This window comes from Piliocolobus tephrosceles, chromosome 13 (assembly GCF_002776525.5).
Source record: "Piliocolobus tephrosceles isolate RC106 chromosome 13, ASM277652v3, whole genome shotgun sequence".
Taxonomy (NCBI): Eukaryota; Metazoa; Chordata; class Mammalia; order Primates; family Cercopithecidae; genus Piliocolobus; species Piliocolobus tephrosceles.
The window spans coordinates 53,867,707-53,882,981 of NC_045446.1; the positions used below are offsets into that span (position 1 = coordinate 53,867,707).

Consider the following 15,275-nt stretch of genomic DNA (forward strand, 5'->3'; position numbering starts at 1 on the left):
GAAAGAAGGAGAAAGGAAGGAAGGAAGGAAGGAAGGAAGGAAGGAAGGAAGGAAGGAAGGAAGGAAGGAAGGAAGGAAGGAAGGGAGAGAGAAGGAAAGAGAAACAGAAACAGAAACTCACCCCATGGGGAAAATGAGAATGTCTCTGAACAGGCAGTTCACAAAAGAATAAATGTAAATGGTTGATAAACTTACAAAAAGATGCTCAACCTCATTAGTGGTTAAGAAAATTAAAATGAATTTTTAATCTGTCACATGGCAAAATTTAGAGAGACTGATACTATACAAAGCAATGTTGACCATAGGAGAAAGACACTCCTGTGTGCTATTTATGGAAGTACATTGGTAAGCCTTTTTGGGGTACAATTTAATACATATCTTTTCAGCATGAAAGTTTAAGCCATGTTAGAAATCTAACCTACAGCAGTACACACATAGATGTGCAAAGATGTATATATACGACATTCATTGTAGCATTGCTTCTAATGTTGAAAAATTAGAAACAACTCAAGAATCTTTTCATAAGGGAATGATTAAATAAATGAACTGGGAAACTATGCACCTATTAAAAAGAAAGACTTACATGCTGACATGAAAATTTATTCAAGGCATATTGATAAGGTCAAAACATTATAAATATTTTATAAGTTGTGGAATAATTTATAGAATATATCAGTCATACACATTAGTATGTATACATATACATCTGGATATATACAAAACAATTAACTGTGATTACCTTTGGTTAACGAGGAGAATGGGATGGGAGGACACAAAATGAGAACTTTTTTGTGGTATGCTCAATTCTGCAAGTAAAAAAAAAAATCACAGTTAAGAATGATTTATTGTGAAATGTTTGTAATTACAGTTTTTTGTTGTAGAATATATGTTACATGGGAGGCACTCAAAACCTCAAAGTGATGATACTGCATAAATTCAAGGCACTGATATTATCATACTTATTATTATTGCCAGCATTCTTATCCTCCACAACTATCAACACTGATATGCCTTTCATCAGAGAAATTTAAACAAGATTTACAAATAGAAGTTCATTTAATCACAGAGCACACCTTTGAGGCAAGGCTATAATTCCAAAATACAGACATAATAAATGACTTGCCCAGAGTCTCAAACAAGTCAGGAAATTATCCAGAGCCAAGATTCCACTCTCGTACAAATAAATACCTATACTGGCTCTCAGCACAGTGCTATAAATAACCCCATCCGCTGGCATTTCAGTCTCTCCCCAAGTAATTGAGTGTTTAAATGACTTGTAAACCTTCACTTTGGCTTTAAAAATTGTCTATATCTAGCATTCTTTTTAAAGGGGTGGCTTTTAAAAGTTGAACATCAACCTTCCCGAGAAAGTTAAGGGAGTAAGATTAGTTTTCACCTTCTATAAGAGGGTAACTCTGGAAGAACATAGTGTTTTTCCAAATGACAGTTCTGACTATATTATTTAGCCCAAGATCAATAACTTAGCAGAACTACTCTGTAACTGCATTATCCCAATCCTGAAAACTTTCTTAAGAAAAGGAAGTATAAAAGACACTGATCTGAATCAGGAAAACTGATCCAAGCACTGCCTATTCCAAAAACTGTATGTTGCATATAGTTTTGCATAACCCCATCAACTTCTCTAAACCTCAGATTCCTCACTCCTTGTAAATAGGGATGAGAATACCTCCCTGCTTAATTAAATAAGTTGTCTCAAGTTTCAAATGAGAGAGCGATTGTGAAGGTACTCTGTAAAGTTCCAGACAAATGATTATTAATGGGCCAGGTACAGTGGCTCACACCTGTAATCCCAGCACTTTGGGAGGCCAAGGTGAGCAGAGCACTTGAGCTCAGGAGTTTTGAGCCCAACCTGGGCAACATGGTGCAACCCCATCTTTACCAAAAATACAAAAAAAAAAGCTGGGAGTCGGGGTGGGCACCTGTAGTCCCAGCTACCAGGGAGGCTGAGGTGGGAGAATCACTGGAGCCCAGGAAGCCAAGACTGTGCCACTGCACTTCAGCCTGGGTGACAGAGTGAGACCCCATCTCAAAAACAAATTATTTTAATTAAATTATTATTATTTGAAACTTGGGTTCTCAATACAAGTAAACCTGTCCTTCTCCCCAAAAATATGAAAAAGTGTCTGATTTGTAATATTCAAGCCTCTCAATTTGGGGCCCAATAATTTGTTTTTTTCTAGACCAACAGTTTCAACTGCAGTGTCTAGAAAAGGAGTATATGACATTTGTGAGGTGTGTCATGATTTAAAGTAACAAAGTGATTAGCTTTTTATAAATTTAAGAGAATTACACTAGAGATGTTGCAATATCTGCCACAGTTCTTTTCTGAGTGCACTGCCCTCCTTCACCTTCTGCTGTACCTGCTGTACACACAATCCTGCCTTTTTAATTTTTTTGAGACGGAGCCTCGCTCTGTCGCCCAGGCTAGAGTGCAATGGTTCAATCTCAGCTCACTGCAACCTCTGCCTCCTGGGTTCAAATGATTCTCCTGCCTCAGCCTCCTGAGTAGCTGGGATTACAGGTGTGCCCCACCACATCCAACTAATTTTTGTATTTTCAGTAGAGACAGCGTTTCAGTATGTTGGCCAGGCTGGTGTCAAACTCCTGACCTCAGGTGATCTGCTCGCCTCAGCCTCCCAAAGAGCTGGGATTATAGGTGTGAACCACTGTGCCTGGCTTGTTTTGTTTTGTTTTTTGAGTCAGAAGTCTTACTCTGTCACCCAGGCTGGAGTGCAATAGTGTGATTTCAGCTCACTGCAACCTCTACTTCCTGGGTTCAAGTGATTCTCCTGCTTCAGCTTCCGGAGCAGCTGGGATTACAGGCTTGCACCCCATCATGCCCAATTAATTTTTGTATATTCCTGCTCTTTTTTTTTTTTAACCACAACCAGATCTGGATTAAAAGGTGAGCAGTTGGGGAGTTGCCCAAATGATTTATCTGAAAGGGGAACTGAAATATCACTGGAATAATCAGTAACTATGGAGCCAATTAACATTTGCATAGGCAAATTCTTACCCAAGTAGAGGAATATAAAATTTTTCCTGCTTCAGGGAAGTGGAAACTAAAAACAATAGTATTAATCTTTCAACCTAAATAACAGAGGGAGGCTGTCTAGAAGAAAATGATGTTTATTTGGGAATAAAGCATTCCAGTGGGAATATGTGTGCCATAGTAAACTATGTGCACATTCAGGGAGGTAAGGGAAGACAAAGGTTTTTAAAGGGAAAAATGTGGAGGATTATAATTATTTTGAGATAATTATCTTTGGCTACAAAGATCAGTAGCAAGGGTGACACCAGTCCAAGATTGCACAGGGAGTTGCTGGGCAGATGTCCTTGAAGAAGTATTTTTTGTGTAAGATTTTGACAGCTTTTGTGCAAGGTTGTGGTTTTGCAGTGTTTTGTGACAGTTTTTGTTAGCAGGCATCTGTGCATGAGAATCCTCTCTTAATGGCCTCCCTGGGTTCTACTTGTCTGTTTTTTGTTTGTTTGTTTGTTTGTTTGTTTCCCCACACACACTAGGGACTCTATCTTGATTCTGACAATTTTCACAAACCTAAGAGTTATTGGATTTATTTTTGTTCTTGTTGTTTGAGACAGGGTCTTGCTATGTTTCCCAGGCTGGCCTGGAACTCCTGAATGGCATAAAATGTTACAAGGGATTGCATCTGAAGAAGGAGCCAAGAAATGTTTTTTTTTTGTTGTTATTTTCTATAATACTTTTAGTTGTACTTGAATTTTTAAACTCTATGCTTGCATTGCTTGGATAAAAATTAAAATTAAAACAAAACAACAAAAAGAATACCTCAAACTTGGGCCTTTAAGCCAGAACAAGTAAACTACACATCACAAGACCACCAGCTGAGGAGAGGGAGTTCCAGACATTCCTGACCATAGTTGCCTTACTTTCCACCTAGTAAGGGAGGAGACCACCCCTCATATCATCTTATGCCCAATTTCTGCCTCCAAAGAAAGAAGAAGTAAAAACTAAAAGGCAGAAATGAAATCCAAAGGCAGACAGCCCGGCGCCACACCCTGGGCCTGGTAGTTAGAGATCGACCCCTGACCTAATCGGTTATGTTATCTATAGATTACAGACATTGTATAGAAGCGTATTGTGAAAATCCCTATCTTGTTTTGTTCCGATCTAATTACCCGGTGCATGCAGCCCTTAGTCACGTACCCCCTGCTTGCTCAATCAATCACGACCCTCTCACACGCACCCCGTTAGAGTTGTGAGCCCCTAAAAGGGACAGGAATTGCTCACTTGGGGAGCTTGGCTCTTGAGACAGGAGTCTTGCCGATGCCCCTGGCCGAATAAACTCCTTCCTTCTTTAACTTGGTGCCTGAGGAGTTTTGTCTGCCGCTTGTCCTGCTACATTTCTTGGTTTCCTGACTGGGAAGCGAGGTGATTGGCGGATGGTCGGATGGTCTAGACACCTCCTTAGGCTGCTTAAGCCTGCCCTGTGGAACATCCCTGCGGGGGACTCCAACCAGCCTGAGCAACGCGGATCCTGAGAGTGCTCCTGGGTAGGCATTTGTCCCAGTGGGATGCCTCGCCTGAGCAGGGTGTGGCAGGCCCCCGTGGAGGATCAAAGCAGTGGCTGAACACCGGGAAGGAAGGGGCACTTGGAGTCTGGACATCTAAAACTTAGTAAGACTGGTCTTTGAAACTTGCCCACTCCATTTGAGTGGAAGCGTGGCCTGATTACCCACGGTGTGCCTTTATCGGCACTTTGGTTTTGGTTTTGACTTGGTTTGAATTGCTTGACAGGATTGGTCTTGGGAACTTGCCTACTCCATTTGAGTGGAAGCGTGGCCTGACCACCCACGGTGTGCCTGTACCAGCACTTCTTGTTTTGACTTGCCTTGGATTGCTTGATACTTTGGTTTTGACCTGGCTTGGATTTCTGGATACTCTGATTTTGGTTTGGTGTAAACTACAAAAAAGTGTGTGTGCGCCCTTTTTACCCATTCTTTGTTTTGTGGTGTGCGTGTGGTGTGAGCGTGGTGTTTTGTCTCGAGGAAACGTGGGTGAGGCACAAAGTAAGCCCACCCACTAAGAGCTATGTTGAAAATTTCAAGAAAAGCATTTAAGGGAGACTATGGAGTACTATGACACCAGGAAAACTTAAAACTTTGTGTAAGATAGATTGACCAGCATTAGAGGTAGGTTGGCCATTAGAAGGAAGCTTGGACAGGTCCCCTGTTTCAAAGGTATGGCACAAGGTAACCTGTAAGCCAGGGCACCCAGACCAGCTCCCGTACATAGACACTTGGTTACAACTGGTTTTAGACTCCCTGCCCCCAACACACAGTGGTTGAGAGAACAGCAGCATAGCGGCTGGCAGAGGCAAGGAAAGACCAGCAGAGAGAGAGAAAGGAAAGAGACAGATGAAAAGAGGCAAAAAGAGAGAGGAAGAGGCAGAGAGGAAGAGACAAAGAGGGAGTCAAGGAGAGACAGAAAGAGATAGGCAGAGAGAGAGAGGGACAGAGGCAAAAGGAAAGTCAAAGAGAGAGAGACAAAGTCAAAGAGAGAAAGAAAGAAAGAAAGAAAGAAAGAGAGAAAGAAAGAAAGAAAGAAAGAAAGAAAGAGAGAAAGAAAGGTGATTTAACATTAACCACTGAAAATTCCCTTAACCCAGCAGGTTTCCAAACAGGGGATCTAAATCTTAATTACCATACGAAGGTCTGACCAGACCTAGGAGGAACTCCCTTCAGGACAGGATGATCATGGTTCCTCCTGGGTAATTAAAAAAAAAAAAAAAAAGCCATCATACCAATTCTAATTTGGACAAAACAAGGTCTTATTAATAGCAAAGGATAATTAAAAACCCAAACTTACAAGGTTTTCAACAAAAGTAAAGTTTGCTAAAAGTTAACAATGTAACATGTATCACAGTAACTTCTATTCTTGTGGCCTTAGACAGTCTAGTCCACAGACATGAAAAAAAGTTCCCTTTGGAAAAGAATGGTTATCATCTTCGGAAAAAAAAGGGGGGAAAAAAGTGGGGGGGCAGAATTTATATAAAAAGAGTGTTATATGGTAAATTCTTGTCCTGAAATAAATTAACTGTTGTTTAAAAAAAGAAATGCTTGTAATAAGTCAAAAAGTTAAGGCATGTCTAAAAGTTGCCTGTAAAAGTCGTGAAAAAAAGGTTATTAAAAAAAGTGTTAAAAAAATTTATGCAAAAAATATTGTATAATTTAAAAGTAACTAGACCTCCTGATTGTAAAACTACTGAAAAAAAAAACCAGTTTATGTGCAAGGTATATAAGAAAAGTAAAATATACCTTTAGCAAAAGGATTATAAGGAGGTATAAGAATGTATATTTTTATCTACATTAAAAAGTTTTTAAAAAATCATTGTTTTGAAGGTTTAAGCAAGTTTTAAAACATTAATTGTAAAGAAAATTCTGTGTGTAAACATATTAGCTAAAGTTAAAGAAGTATCATCCAGTTTTTCTGTGAACTGGACATTAAAGTAGAAGCATAACAAGTTTTTCTTAAAGCATCAACCTGCTCTTTAGCAAAAATTATAAAAGGTTAAAAAGAGTCTATAAAATCTTACCTTATGGTGAAATATTAAAAATTAGATAAATATGTCTACGAGGTTTTATTAAAATTAGGTTTAACATTAATAACACACTAATATAAAGATAAAATTTAGCTTATCTGGTATAAAAATCATACGAGAAGCATTGTTAAATGTAAAATAGTATTTGGCTTTCTTTGGTTTAAAAACTAATAAAAATAGGTGCTAAAGGAAATTTCTCAGTAAAAAGGCACTAAGGACTATAAAGTCCACTGCCAAGGTCCCCACATTTAAAACAAAAGGTAAATTTCTTAGAAATTATATACTTGGTTTATCTTCCACTTTCCTTTCTCTCAAAAACTAAAAGTCTTTTAGCACATGTACCACCCCTAGAATTTTCAGTAAACCAGCACCAGCCTGAAGATCACGTTCTCGTCGAAAGGTGGAAAGAAGAAAAACTGGAGCCAGCTGGGGAAGGACCCTACCTTGTGCTGCTAACCACCAAGGCTGCTGTTCGTACAGCAAAACAGGATGGCCTCATCACACCCGAGTCAAGAAAACGCCACCCCCTCCAGAGTCGTGGGCCATAGTCCCAGAGGAAAACCCTATCAAACTAAAGCTAAGAAAAATCTAACTCTTTTAATCTATCTATTACTCTTTCTTCTTTCCTTGTTCTATTGCTGACCATCTAGTTATTAACATAACCAAGTCAATTTTGCCTCAAACTATTGCATTTAATGCTCGCCTTGTTATACCCTGTGGGGACTTGCCAAGTCAAAGACAGCTCTCTACTTCAGAAAAGTACTTCTGTCCCTCCTGACTCTCCTCAGACTGGGCATTAGTAAACTAGGACCATTTAATCCGTGGAGATTTCGATAAAGACCCCAGTGCCAACCAGGAGTCTTGCCCCCCCATGTAGAGCTTTCATGCCATAGTTGGTCCAACGTTCTGTGGACCACTAAAGAACAAGGATGGACTGCCCCAACCTTTTTTTGTAATTTCCTAAAACCATACATTCATTTTACTAGAGGATCATAGAAGTTAAAGACGTAAAACAAACTCTAGCAATTGAGACAGTATACCAAGATGCAAATGCCTGGTTAAAATGGATCAAATATTCCATCTGCATGTTAAACAAAAGCAATTGTTATGATTGTGCACCTGGCAGGCCAGAGGCCCAGATTGTCCCCTTTCCACTAAGGTGGTCCTCCAGTCGACCAGGCATAGGCTGCATGGTACCTCTTTTCCAGGATTCTACAGCCTGGAGTAATAAGTCATGCCAAGCTCTCTCTCTGCTATATCCCAAAGTCCAGCACCCTGCGGGTCAGCCCCCGAGGGCCATCCAGCCTCCATCTCCCAACACTAAGTTCACTTTGTGTCTCTCCCGACAGGGAGGAAACTTAGCATTCCTTGGAGATCTGAAGGGATGCAGTGAGCTGAAGAATTTTCAAGAGCTTATCAATTGGTCAGCCTAATTACTAATGCCCAGTCTGAGGAGAGTCAGGAGGGACAGAAGTACTTTTCTGAAGTAGAGAGCTGTCTTTGACTTGGCAAGTCCCCACAGGATATAACAAGAGGAGCATTAAATGCAATAGTTTGAGGTGAAATTAACTTACTCCGAGCAGATGGGTGGTGGTATTGTGGTGGATCTTTACTAGGCACTCTGCTGAATAACTTGAGTGGCACTTGTACTTTAGTCCAATTGGCTATCCCTTTCACCCTGGCATTTCATCAACCAGAAGAAAAAAAAATTAGACATCGTAAAGTGAGAGAAGCCCCTTATCGATCTTTTGACTCCATGTCTATTTAGACACAATTGGAATCCCACAAGGAATACCAGATCAATTTAAAGCTTGAAATCAAATAGCTGCAGGATTTAAGTCAGTATTTTGGTGGGTGACAGTTAATAAAAATGTAGATTAGATAAACTACATGTATTACAACCAACAGCAACGAGGTTTTCATGAGTTAAAAGAAAAACTCATGTTGGCCCCAGCCCTGAGGCTACCTGACCTGACAAAACTCTTTACACTTTATGTGTGAGAAAGAGAAAAAAAATGGCAGTTGGAGTTTTAAGCCAGACTGTGGGGCCCTGGCCAAGGCCAGTGGCCTATCTCTCAAAACAACTAGACAGTTTCCAAAGGTTGGCCCCCACGTCTAAGGGCCCTAGCAGCAATGGCCCTGTTAGCACAAGAAGCAGATAAACTAACCCTTAGGCAAAACCTGAATATAAAGGCCCCCCATGCTGTGGTAACTTTAATAAATACCAAAGGACATCATTGGTTAACAAATGCTAGATTAACCAAGTACCAAAGCTTGCTAAGTGAAAATCCCCACATAACCACTGAAGTTTACAAACATCTTAAACCCCACAACCTTGCTCCCTGTATCAAAGAGCCCAGTTGAACATAACTGTGTAGAGGTGTTGGATTCAGTTTATTCTGGCAGGCTCAACCTCCGAGAACATCCTTAAACATCAATAGACTGTGAGCGGACGTGGATGGGAGCAGCTGCACCAACCCCTGCAAAGTGACTCTGAAGAAGACGAAAAGCCCTGCTCTAGTCACACCCGGAAGCTGACTGGTCCACGCACAGCCAAAGCATGAGGAAACTCATCGCAGGACTCATTTGCCTTAAAATTTGAACTTGTACAGTAAAGACTTCAACTGACCTTCCTCAGACTGAGGGCTGTCCCCAGTGTATACATCAAGTCACTGAGGTAGGACAAAAGGTTGCTATGGTCCTATTATTTTACGGTTATTATAAGTGTACTGGAACTCTAAAAAGAACTTGTTTGTATAATGTTATTCTATACAAGGTACACAGCCCAGGAAATGATCAACCTGATGTGTGTTATGACCCATCTGACCCTCCCATGACCACAGCTTTTAAAATAAGATTAAGAACTGAAGACTGGTAGGGGCTCATAAATGATACGAGTAAAGTGTTAGCCAAAACAGAAAAAAAAAAAAAAAGGCGGTGCCCAAACAAGTCACCTTAAAATTTGATGCCTGTGTTGTCATTAATAGTAATAAGTTAAAAATAAGGTGTAGTTCTCTTAATTAGAAAACAGGCTATATGGCAGAAAATAAGCACATCTGTCGTAAATTAAGACTGTGTGGAAATAAATGTAAATACTGGTCTTGTGTCATTTAGGCCACTTGGATTAAAAAAAAAAAAATGAAAAGGATCCAGTCCACCTTCAGAAATGAAAAAATGGCTCTTCCTGTACTAAGGGATAATGTAACCCCTTAAAGCTAGTAATAACCAATCCCCTTAATCCTCGCTGGAAAAAAAGGGGAACGTGTAACCCTAAAAATTGATGGAGCTAGACTGGATCTTCAAGTAAATATCACGGTTTGAGAAAAAGTTTATAAACGCTCTCCTGAGCCAGTATTTCAAACCTTCTATGATAAACTAAAAGCGCCAGTACCAGGAATTCCAGGAAAAACAAGAAACTTGTTTTTGCAATTAGCCGAGCATGTAGCCCAGTCTCTCAGTGTCACTTCATGTTATATATGTGGAGGAACTGTAATAGGAGACCAATGGCCATAGGAAGCCCAAGAATTAGTACCTACAGACTCGGTTCCTGATGAATTCCCAGCTCAAAAGAATCACCCTGATAATTTCTGGGTCCTAAAAGCCTCAATTATTGGACAACATTGCACAGCTAGAGAAGAAAAAGAATTCACTCACCCCGTAGGATGACTTAGTTGTCTGAGACAGAAACTAAGTATAATAGTACCACAAAAACAGTCACTTGGTGGAGTTCAAATCACACAGAGAGAAATCCATTTAGTAAATTCCCAAAGTTGCAAACTGTGTGGACCCACCCGGAGTCCCACCAGGACTGGACAGCCCCCACTGGATTATACTGGATATGTGGGCATAGAGCTTATGCCAAATTACCTGACCAGTGGGCAGGTAGTTGTGTTATTGGCACTATTAAACCATCTTTCTTCCTACTGCCCATAAAAACAGGTGAACTCCTGGGCTTCCTTGTCTATGCTTCCCGCGAAAAGAGAAGCATAGTTATAAGAAATTGAAAAAAATGGTAAATGGCCCGGTCAGAGAATCACACAATATTATAGGCCTGCTACTTAGGCACAAGACGGCTCATGGGGATACTGGGCCCCCATTTAGATGATCAACCAAATCATACGGTTACAAGCTGTCTTAAAAATAATCGCTAATAAAACCAGCAGAGCCTTGACTATTCTGGTCTGGCAAGAAACTCAGATGAGAAATGCTATCTATCAAAATAGATTAGCTCTTGACTACTTGCTAGCAGCTGAAGGAGAGGTCTATACAAAATTTAACCTAATTGCTGTCTACACATAGATAATCAAGGTCAAGTAGTTATAGACATAGTTAGAGATATGACAAAACTGGCACATGTGCCCATGCAAGTGTGGCACTGATTTAATCCTAGGGCCATGTTTAGAAAATGGTTCCCAGCACTAGGAGGATTTAAAACTCTTATAATAAGAGTTATAATAGTAATAGGAACCTACTTACTGCTCCCTTGTTTGCTATCTGTACTTCTTCAAATGATAAAAAGCTTCATCACTACTTTAGTTCACCAAAATGCTTCAGCACAAGTGTACTATATGAATCACTATCAATCTGTCTTGCAAGAAGACATGGGTAGTAAAAATGAAAGTGAGAACTCCCACTATTGAGTGAGAGTCTCAAAAGTGGGGAATAAGGGAGGAGACCACCCCTCATATCATCTTATGCCCAATTTCTGCCTCCAAAGAAAGAAGTAAAAACTCAAAGGCAGAAATGAAATCCATGGGCAGACAGCCTGGCGCCGCACTGGGCCTGGTAATTAAAGATCGACCCCTGACCTAATTGGCTATGTTATCTATAGATTACAGACATTGTATAGAAATGCACTGTGAAAATTCCTATCTTGTTTTGTTCCGATCTAATTACCGGTGTATGCAGCCCCCAGTCAGCACCCCCCCTCCACTTGGTCAATCAATCACGACCCTCTCACATGCACCCCCTTGGAGTTGCGAGCCCTTAAAAGGGACAGGAATTGCTCACTCAGGGAGCTCGGCTTTTGAGACAGGAGTCTTGCCGATGCCCCTGGCCGAATAAACCCCTTCCTTCTTTAACTTGGTGTCTGAGGAGTTTTGTCTGTCGCTTGTCCTGCTACACTAGCACTGTCACTGTGTAACATTGAAAACAAATTTTAAAAGCAAAACCAGTTTTGGGTCAGTGTGGTGGCTCATGCCTGTAATCCCAGCACTTTGGGAGGCAGAGGCAGGCAGACTGCCTGAGTCGAGGAGTTTGAGAGCAGCCTGGTCAGCATAGCAAGACCCTATCTCTATAAAAAGAAAAAAAGAAAAGCAAATCCAGTTTAATGAAGACCTTAAATGCCCAGTTAAAGAGTTGATCGCCCCAACAATGGGATAACTTTGAGTAAGAAAATGACTTTAGGTTGGGTGAGTAGCTCATACCTGTAATCCTAACACTATGGGAGGCTGAGGCAGGATGATCACTTGAGCCCAGGAGTTCAAGACTAGCCTGGGCAACATGACGAGATCTCATCTCTACAAAAAATACAAAACTTAGCCTGGTGTGGTGGTGCGTGCCTGTAGTCCTAGCTATTCAGGAGGCTGAGGTGGGAGGATCACCTGAACCCAGGAGGTTGAGGCTGCAGTGAGCCATGATGGCACCACTGCACTCCAGCCTGAGCAACAGTGAAACCTCATCTCAAAAAAAAAAAAAAACACTTTAATGTCTGTATTTTAGATAAAGTGCTTTTCTGTGTGCAGGATAAATTTGATAGAGATTGGCTGGTAGCTAAGAGATTGGTTAAGGAAATTGATAGTAAGCCTAGTGATGGCAGAGGAATTGGAGAGAAAATTTGGTCTTAGAGATTAGAACAATTGAGGACTTTTTCTTGTTATTATTATTTTATGTATTATTTATGTATTTTTTATTTTTATAGAGATAGGGTCTTGCCATGTTACCCTGGTCTCGAATTCCTGGGCTCCGGCAATCGTCCTGTCTTGTCCTCCCAAAGTGCTGGGATTACAGGCACGGGCCACCATGCCTGGCCAAGGACTTCTCGGTGGCTGATCAGATATAAGGGGCAAGAAAAGGAAATTTAGTAGGTATCTCTCACTTTTCCATCTGCCCAGAATCCCTTCTTTTAGGCACTGCTCACTCAACCACTCCATGAAATTCTGGTGGCACAGCAAATTCATGTCCTCAAAACTGAAGGAGGTATGTCTCCCAAGTTGGCCATTCAGAGCACTCCTTGAATGGCCAGTGTATTTACTTCACAGATGTAACCCAAAATGAATGAAACCTTTCTTCCAATGTAGCTGGGGGAATATGCTTTCTCTGTAAGTTTTGGGATGTCAGAGGCCTCAATACTGCCATGCAGATAGGGCCTATCAAGAGATAAAGAGTCAGACATGGCTGGGCCTGGTGGCTCACACCTATAATCCCAACACTTTGGGAGGCTGAAGCAGGAGGATTGCTTGAGCTCAGGAGATTGAGACAGGCCTGGGCAACATGGAGAAACCCTGGATCTACAAAAAACACACACAAAAAATGAGAGCCAGGCGTGGTGTAGTACACGCCTGTATCTAGTGTACGCCTGGTGCCTGTAGTCCCAGCTACTTGCACAGGGCTGAGGTCAAGGAGGCTTGAGCCCAGGAGGTCAAGGCTGCAGTGAGCTGTGATGGCACCACTGCACTCCAGCCTGGATAACAAAGTGAGACCCTGTCTCAAAAAAAAAAGAAAAAAGTTAATAATTGACATTAGTTTGTTTATACATAGGCAAAATATATTGAAATTGTAAACTCATATGCCACAATCCTTTAAGCTCAATGTATAAATATTATGTCTATTTATAAATCTCATTATTTTGGTATAAAAACATGGACAATCACTTTCACTTATGCTCTGCTATGGTTTAATTAATTCACAAGCATTAACAGACTAAATATTCCTTAAATATTTAACACCATTTGCATAATCAACTAATCACATTTTCTTAGACATTTTAAACTACAATTACAAATGTAATATATCTAACATCTAGCCAGTGAAATTTTTATAAACACATAACTCTTCCAAATAAAATACCAATAAACCAATCATACATGTGGTCATGAAATTCCCTTAAATGTTTCATACATCTCGAAGGCTGACAAAGCACACAACACCCCAATAATGATAACTTTCACAAAAACAATGAAACTGTGTTAATTTACCATCTTTATATTAAAGGTTCCAAATTGTGGCCAACGTGAAGATGCGCCACTCAGCTATTCCTTCAAGCAAGGACTCTGCCCTGCTTAGGACCTCAGCTGCAGTCATGCCCTTCCCAGGGCAGCCCACATCTAGTAACTGAGGGAGGAAGGGAGGAGTATAAACGTAAAGGTGACACAGTCTGACCTACAATACTGGCTACATAGTTTTCTGTCTCATGATCTGCTTCTGGAAAACCCAGTGCAACACAAATTAACTCATAAAACCAACATGAACACAATTGTCATCTCAGATGTCCTACAGCAACTGAGGCTGCAAATTCGGTGTTTCAGTCACAAATTTTGTTACTCCTTCCAGCGATTATTTGACTTGAGCCACAGGTTAACAAACTGAGTCCTTTTTTTTTCCCCCAAGAACTGAGAGAGGTACTGAGTCCTTTTTAATGGTGAGGCTCAGCCTCCATACCTAATACATTCCTGTAATATTATTCACAATAGTTTTCTGCCTAATATAAATCAAGTATGCACATAAACACAGTTTGTAGTTCCCACAACCAGCATAACATCTAATCTAGGTTCTGCCACTAATTAGTTCTTGGAACTGGGGTAAGTTATTTACCTCTTTGTGCTTAATTTCCTTATCTGTAAAATAAGGTTAATCATCTAATAAAATTGTTGTGAACAGTAAAAGACTTAATACATTTACAAGTGTATAGGCCAGGCCTGGTGGCTCATACCTGTAATCCCAGCACTTTGGGAAGCCAAGGCAGGTGAATTGCTTGAGCCCAGGAATTAGAGATCAGCCTAGGTAACATGGTGAGACCCCATCACTATAAAAAAATACAAAAATTAGCCGGACATGGTGGCATGCACCTGTAGTCCCAGCTACTCAGGAGACCGAGGTGGGAAGATCATTTGAGCCCAGAAGGCTGAGGTTGCATGGAGCCAAGATCGTGCCACTGCACTCCAGCATGGGCAACGGAGTGAGACCTGACTCAAAAAGCAAAAACAAAAAAAGTGTATACAATAGCTTCCCAGCCTACACTATGTATTTAATAAATTCTAGCTATGTATTATTGGTCTGAGTTCTACATTGTATTTTTTCTTATCTCTCTCATCAACATTCTATAATTTGACAAAATGATTACAAAAAAAGTTACGTTTCATGAACTTTAACTATGAGACACTTCAGATTTGGGGCCCTATATTAATCCATTCTCACATTGCTATAAAGAAATACAGAGACTGGGTAATTTATAAAGGAAAGAGGTTTAATTGACTCAGTTGCCCATGGCTGGGCAGCCTCACAAAATTTTCCGATCATGGAGGAAGGGGAAGTAGGCACGTCTTACAGGACAGGTCTTACATGGTGGCAGGTGAGAGACAGCATGTGAGACCGCAGGAAAAACTACCATTTATAAAACCATCAGATCTTGTGAGAATTCACTCACTATCAGAACAGCATGGGAGAAACCGTCCTCAT

General features: G+C 40.6%; 1 long non-coding RNA gene across 2 annotated transcripts in view; it reads right to left on the reverse strand.

Moving 5' to 3' along the window:
• The window catches only part of LOC111524702, a 30,500-nt gene that overhangs the window by 13,313 nt on the left and 1,912 nt on the right, over positions 1-15,275 (reverse strand). Inside the window, exons 2-3 of one of the 2 annotated variants that reach the window (XR_002725846.3) lie at positions 5,702-5,764; positions 740-806 (exon numbers count right to left, since the gene is read on the reverse strand). This is a non-coding gene — a long non-coding RNA (uncharacterized LOC111524702). The remainder of the gene's footprint in view (positions 1-739; positions 807-5,701; positions 5,765-15,275) is intronic. The other variant, XR_002725847.3, reaches the window with a different exon arrangement.